Below are 8,216 nucleotides of genomic sequence, written 5' to 3'. Positions count from 1 at the left end.
ATTGATTCAACAGTGTATGAGAAAGCACACATGATTGATATTTTAGTATGTAGTATGTTTCACAAGGCATTGTGTAGTAGATGCTATTTAAATCAGAGAGCCTTGAAGATTAAGCTGCCTGTCACTCTTTATTTTGGTTTCTCTTCACAAACTTTTGATACATTGTTAACCCTTTCCTGCACCCTCCATCTTATTGAACAGGAAATGAGAAAATGCTCACACAGCTTCATGCTACAGGAAGCTGGTTTACCTACAGCTGTGGGTCAAAGGTCCCTGAGAGTTGGGATAGATTCCACCCTATTTTCTTGTGGGTCCCGAGATTAGAGTTTCCTTGAGAAATGCCCCCTGAAATATAAAGGAATATAATTTCTCTTTTTGTGCCTCCGCCAACGAAGTGGCTGGAGACATTATGTTTTCGGGTCGTCCGTCTGTCCGTCCGTCCCGTTTTGTTTTTGTCAATATCTCAAGAACCGTGTGGTGGTTTTACATCAAACTTGGTATGAGGGTATATCCTGGGGGGATAATACTTTGTTTGGATTTTAGGGTCACGGGGTCAAAGGTCAAGGGTCAAAGGTCAAGGGAAAATGTTAAAATTTAACTTTTTTCTCCATATCTCACAAATATTTTAAGATATATCTTCATGGAACTTAATATATATGCATGTTCTGACTGACAGTGATCATTTAGGGTATTTATAGGTCATGGGTCAAAGGTCAGGGGGTCAAAGGTTGAGGTCAACTCATCAAATTGTCATTATTTCCCTCTCATTTATGCAATGCCTGTAGAATTTTTCCTTGAAACTTAGTGTATGCATGTATTACCCAATACAGATTCTCTTGGAAGTTTCTTGTCAAAAAGTCAAAGGTCAAGAGAAAGTGCTAAATTTCACTTCATCTTTAAACTTATAAAAGGGTCAAAAGTTGGGTACAAATCCCTAAATACCTGCACTCTTATTAGACAGTATAGCCATTCATCCAAATAAACCTAGTTCAAGGAAAGTGAACATTCAATGCATTTGTGACAAACCTGTCATTTTTAATATTTTGCCAGTTATGTGAAACTGTCATCACACATTGTCAAGACATTGTGCTATGGGCCTATTCGGAGAACCATGCATTATGGCGGAGGCATACCAGTCGCCATAGCGACATTTCTAGTTTTTTCTCCTTTTGTTTGTCTTCATTCTCTTGTCAGCATTGCTAATCTTTATAGTGATGATGATAATTATCATGATTAGTATAGCCATTATTATCATTATTATTATTACTGCTACTGCTGCTTCTACTACATGTACTTCTGCTCTTTATCATCAGTATTTTTAATGCCTCCACCACAAAGGGTGCGTTCGAGCGCTCTCCTAAAGCGAACTGTACCATACCGTACCCGCGCCAGAGGAGCGCTTGAACGCTCCTAAAGTGTACCGTACCGTACTGTACCGAGCCAAAAGTGGACCACTTCCCGATGTGCTCCAAAAGTGTACCAAAGCATACCAAAAGTTTGTTGTAAAGCGTGGGCGTATCATGCGCATACATCACAATGCAAAGACATCATTCTCTTTGTTCAGGACAGCTGTAAGTAGTTCAAGCGACAGGTGAATGACATTCTTGCTACAAACAAGCGTGACCTTTTCTAAAAATAACTCATGAGGTACGCTTTCTCCACAGAGCGCTTGAACGCTCCAAGACTGGCACAGTTCGGTATGGTACGCTTTGGTTCAGTTCACTTTGGTTCGCTTTAGAGCACTCGAACGCACCCCCAGTGTCGCCGGAAGTATTATGTTTTCTGGTTGTCTTTACTTTAGTCCGTTATCGATTTTGTGGATAGCGTAACTTAAAAAACCATTTGAGGTATCAAAATGTAACTTGGCACATGTATAATAAGTGGACGAAGTTATGCCTGTCAAATTTTGGATGTGCATGCATGAGGTCAAATGTCAAAGGTCAAGGTTAAATTCTTAAAGTGACAGTATTTCACCTATGTCTTTGCAATGCCTTAAGGTATTTACTTGAAACGTTGTGTGTACATGTATTAGCAGATAATGATTCTCCAGGGAAAGTTTTGAAGCAGGGGATAAAGGTCAAAAGTTCAGTGGTCAAGAGGACTTGATATTCTACTTTTTCTCCATATTGCAAAATTGGCTCAAGGTATTTTCATGAATCTCATTACATATGCATGCACTGCCTGATAATGATTCTCTGTGGAATTTTTGGGTCTTGGGTTAAAGGTCATGTTAAAATGGAGAAATTACACTTTTTTCATACCTTGGTGATTACTCAATTATGCATCTAACACTCTCACATCAAACTGGATATACAGAATGCGTTACTGATGCTTTGCAGTGATTCTGTAGGGAAAGACTTGGGTCATGGCGTCAGCGGTCAAGTGAACATGTTTTTTTTTTCTGTAATTTGAGAATAGTGCAAAGTATTCTTATGAAAAAAATTCAATAGGATGTATTAAACCAATTAGTGATTGTTGGCCATGTGGTGAAAGGGCAAGGGTCAAAGGTCAAGTGAAAAATACTCAAATTTCCAAATACTTGTTTTCTGAACAATTAAGCCATAACAAAATGAATCCTGTTTCAAGGAATGTAAACACTCTACACATCTGTGGTTGTGCCAAGCTCTCAAACATGTTATTTCAGTTTTTTACAAGTCGTGTGAAATTGTCGTCTGACATTGTCAGGACCTAATAGGGACATATCAGGAGAACCAAGTGATACGGCAGAGGCATACCAGCTGCCACAGCGACATCTCTATTTTATTTTGTTATGTCATCATCATCATCAGCAATGATCTTAGCATTATCTTTGCTACCCTCCTGTGTATTTCTAAACATTTTTTTTTCTTGCCAAGAACCCTTGAACAATCAATGTTATTTTGAGAGCTGCATTGTGACTTGACAACTTTAGCTAGCTTTGTTACTAAATACGCAAAAACTGTTTAGTTACCCAGCTCCTGTATGCTAAGGGAATATATCTTGTAATCAACCTCAATTCACACGGAATATCAGAGAAAACATTACCAAAATCTATTGTTTCATAACCTCATTTGACTGTACAACCAGAACAGACTGTTGGAAAACAAATGGGTAATATTTATCAAATGTCTATGCGTCTTTTTGAGTTCTATGTGCTTATTCAGAGCATGACTTTACATACAGATTTTGCTTCTGAAGAAAATTTTATTAGAGATTAAATTTTGGGAAAATGGTTATATTTTTTGGTGTGTATTTTTGCCCATTGTATCTCACCATTGTTATAACCCAGCCAGAGGAAATGGAGCATGATGGAAAATTTGATGTGTATCACACAGTAAAATGTTTTTTGGTTGGCCCTGCTGGTCAACTTATGCAGATTATACCATGACACACTCATCCCATTATTGGACATTATGTTTGAGAAGGGTAAACCTCCAGCAACTTGTTGTGATTCAGTTTGGAGTCACAGGTACTGAACACATGTATGCCTTTTACATCATCATTCATCGGTTCATAGTTCTACCATGGTTATGGATGGATAGGCCTATATGCACATCAAAACAACCAAAGACAGGGTAATGCACCAGTAGCAGGGGTTGCCGAATGGGTGGGGGAGGGGTGTGAATCAGAAAAATAGGAAATGAGAAATAGCAACACCCATGACATAGGGGTACCTTTGACCCTTTATCCCCGCAGCCCCCATCCTAAAATATGTTAAGCGGTCCCTGTGTAGTAATGTTGTCCAGGCTGAAGTGAAATGTGGATATAAAGTATTCCAAAACTTGTACAAACTACTGAATTGTCTATACCCAGCTGTTGATGTCATGCATGAGATGGAGGTGTTTTATTTATATACAACATTGAGTATGCACACAAAGGTCACAGATACACCAAGGGCTTGTCTGCACGGGCAGTTTACTCCAACCAGCTAGTCTTGGTAGCAAGATGCTCCTGAGAAAACTCAGGAGTACCTAGGTCGGAGGAAGAGGTCGTGGTAAGTTCCTCCGGTCGGAGGAACTTACCACGACCTTGTTCAGACGGGCACTACTCCGACCTTTCCTCCGACCTTCCTCCGACCCTTCCTCCGAAGTTACTCTGACCAAAACTGCCTTCGTCTGAACACAGCTAGTCAGATGAAAAAGATATTATAAATGCCAAGGTAGGCATGTCATTTTGCAGAGTACATACCTTTCTCTGAATGAAAGCAGTTGACTTGGCATAATTACTGTTCTTTTTTTTTTTCTTTTTTTTTACCATACCTTTGCCCAAAGTCACTGAGTAGAATCAGGCACAAAAACAAACAAAACAGAAGAGGAAGACGAAACTTGGCAAAGGCATGTTAATCTGTGCTGTACTTTGACCCAGATAGACAGACAGATTTGTGAGGTGGTCCAATAAAGCGTATAATTCCCATGCCATATATGTTGGGCTTGGTCTGCAAGAGACCAAGAAGACACACTGAAAGTCTATTTACTGTGTCGTCATCGTATGACATGATGGTATTGCTCATTTGAAACATGAGCTGAACCTGACTGAAAAAAAAAAGTAGAAAATGATTGCAGGAAAGCACCTTGTATGATATTAGTTTTTATTATGCCTCCGCCACGAAGTGGTGCCGGAGGCATTATGTTTTCGGGTTGTCCGTCCGTCCGTCCGTCCGTCCGTCCGTCCGTCCGTCCTTCCGTCCGTCTGTCCGTCCGTCCTTCCGTCCGTCCGTAATGAATTTTGTGGACAAGGTAACTATCAAAACCTGTTGAGGTATCCTAATGAAACTTGGCATGTATGTGTATTAGGGGGTGAAGTTGTGCCTATCAACTTTTGGGTGCACATGCTCAAGGTCAAAGGTCAAAAAGGTCAAGGTCAAATACATAAAATTTCACTATTTCCACCATATCTATTGAATGCCTGAAGATATTTTCTTGAAACTTAGTGTATACATGTATTACCCAATCAAGATTCTCTGGTGAAAGTTTGGGTCATGAGGTCAAAGGTCAAAGGTCAAAAGGTCAGGGTCAAATACATGAAATTTCACTATTTTCGCCATATCTATTGAATGCCTGAAGATATTTTCTTGAAACTTAGTGTATACATGTATTACCCAATCAAGATTCTCTGGTGAAAGTTTGGGTCATGAGGTCAAAGGTCAAAGGTCAAAAGGTCAAGTAAAGTATCAAAACTTTTTTTTTTTCTCCGTGCCTTGGAAAATTGTTCAAGGTATCTTCATGGAACATAGTATATACATGTACTGACTGGAAGTGATTATCTAGAGAATGTAGGGTTCATGGGGTCAAAGGTCAGGGGTCAAAGGTCAAGTGCAACACTTCAAAATTTTACTATTTCCCTCATATTTATGCAATGCCAGCAGGGTTATTATTTTTTTACACTTGGTGTATGCATGTGTAACCTAATAGAAATTCTTTGGAAAGTTTTTTTTTTTCTTCTTTTTTTGCCTCAAAGGTCAAAAGGTCAAAGATCAAGTGAAAGTGCTGAACTAACTTTTTCCTCCATATCTCGAAGTGGCTCAAGTTATCTTGAAACTTAGTACATATTATGCATGTTCTACCTGAAAGTGATTATCTTATGAATTTTAGGGTCAAGGGCCAGATGAAAATGGTAACAATTTACTATTCAATTCAGAAATTGCACTTTTTCTCCACACCTGTACCTTGAAAATTACTCAATGCCTAAATGTATGAATGGGTCAAAGTCAAGTTAAAGTCCTTAAATCCCTAGATACATGCTCTCCTATTCATCCAATTAAACCTAGGTCAAGGAAGGTGAACATTCAACACATTTGTGACAAACTTGTCATTTCAATATTTTGCCAATTTTGTGAAAATGTAATCACACATTGTCCACATGTACTATCTAGACCTATTGGGAAAATCATGCATTATGGCGGAGGCATACCAGTCGCCAAAGCGACATTTCTAGTTATGTTTGTGCCCCATTTACTTTAAATTGGAGCAGTAATTTGAGTGCGAGCTTTGTATATAGTAATTGAAATACAATGTATATAAATTTCAGACATTGTGAAAGAGCCTCGTGTGTTTATGTTTGTGGTATGCCTCTTCCAGATACTAAAGAACTCACTGGATGAAATGCACATACAATGTATATGATTTTGTGTTATTTATTTTCTTTTCTTTTGTGGAGAAGACTTTATATTCTTCTGTAAATCACTATATCTATCTATCTATCTATCTATCTATCTATCTATCTATCTATCTATCTATCTATCTATCTATCTATATCCATCCATTGATCTATCCATCTCTCTATCTTCCATATATATCAATCTATCTAAATGTATGTATGTATGTATATCTAGCTATCAATCTATCTATCAATATCTACAGGAGCCATTGATTTTTTTTTTTTTTTTTTTTTTTGGGGGGGGGGGGGGGTGGTTGCTGTAGCCCCCAGGTCCCACTGGATTTGTGGCCTCTGATCAATTATATAGGCCCCACATCTGTGTTTGTGCATGAGCATGTGTGTATGTGTGTGTGTGCATGTGTGAGGAGTGTGTTTGTGAGTGGGTGGTTTACATATACGATCCTCTGTATGATGTCAAAACATATTTCTTTAATTTTTTTCCATTTTTGGGGATGTGGGGATGGGATTGCATTGTTTTTTTTTTTCTCCTTCATTTTGGGGACGTTTGCACATGAAGGCAAAGCAGTATATGCAAGGAGGTACTAGTACCTCCTTGGTATATGGCAAATACTGAAAAAAAGTACATCTTGATTTTGAGTTGGAAAGCTAGCTTGCAGCAATAGAAACACACTGAAAGAGACCGATACTTTGTATTCACTATCTATCTCATGTGGCCTGTGGTTGTATCAATGGTTAGGAAGTAGTCTACCGTCATCATGCGTGGGCGTCAAAATCTTTTTGTCCATTGTCATCGTATTTCGCTATCATGCTTCAGGCAGATAGGCCCCACAAATTTGGGTTCGAATGACCTAGCTCCTGTAAAGGCAACGTAGCAGACGATAACAAGTTTACGAATACTGTACGTCACGGGGTGGGAAGTGTACGCAATCGTGCTAAAAATAGGCAGGGGCAGGTACGTACCCCGGAAGTCAAAGAGGTCCATCAGCTGTTCGTAATAGTGCAGTGAACCATCACCACTGCACGACCGGCCGATCAGATCGTCTCCGGTATTCCTCTGAAAACCAACTGACGTGTTCCAAGAAATTGGTGAGAAGCCGACCAATAAAGGAAAAGGTAAATACTTATTTTAGAAATAAAGCCAATATAAAGGCTAGGTTTTTAATTGCATTTGTCTCGGACATGTTGTCTAGTTGGACACGAATGAGAACGCCCAACGAACCAGCTCTGAGCTGAATTGAAGTACTGTACCGTGTACGGTATGTTTTCGCTGCCTGCGCTTAGCGGTTACCAGGCCTACGACTACCTACCTACCGACCTCGAGAGCTCTTCCTCCGTCGACAGCGAGATTAGCGTGGTCCCACACGTTTATAAATGTGTTGCTTGTCTTGTTCTGATTTCAGATGTGACGAGGGTGATAAGTTTAACGTAATCTTAGGGAGAGTTCAATACTTTAAATTTATGTAGAGAAATGTGTCAGCAACAATACCAATTGCAAATCTGTCTTCCCGAGATAGACTGACTTTCTAGACTAGATCTAACGTTAGAAGTTCCAACCACAAGGTCTCAGGAGCTGCTGAAAGGGATTAGATCTACGTGGCGGTAGGCGAGCTCCGCCTCAAAAGCACTCCAACTAAGGTTCAAAAGGTTCTTAATCTTTAAATATTCTTGACTGTAATTAGACCCTAGTTTAATTTACCGGTAGGCCTTGTACTGGTAGGTGTCCAACGCATCGACACTGTGCACACATTGAAACCGACACCCTCTATTCAGTGCTATTTGCTGCATTGCGCGTACCGTACAGGATGAACATTCACGCATGAGACTACAATTTATACAAGTAACTTGTTAGTGTGGTTTTGCATTTTTGGGATTTAATGATCAATGATCGATGTCAAAATGTTACTGAAAAAAACTGAGTAGTGATAAACAAGATCAACAGCAAAGCAATGATACCGTAGATTATAAACGGCACATAGGAAAAGCATTCATGCGTTTCACATGTATTGTCAATAGAGGGTAGGGGTGTTGGTTTCAAAGTATGGCACAACTGAGTGTGTCAAAATAACAACCCATGCGTTCGAAGCAGTCATCTTGGAGGGTGTACTGCAAATCACATTATC

This window comes from Diadema setosum, chromosome 6 (genome assembly GCF_964275005.1).
Source record: "Diadema setosum chromosome 6, eeDiaSeto1, whole genome shotgun sequence".
NCBI classification, from domain to species: Eukaryota; Metazoa; Echinodermata; class Echinoidea; order Diadematoida; family Diadematidae; genus Diadema; species Diadema setosum.
The sequence above is the reverse complement of the archived record's forward strand: the minus strand, read 5'-3'. Positions refer to the sequence as shown.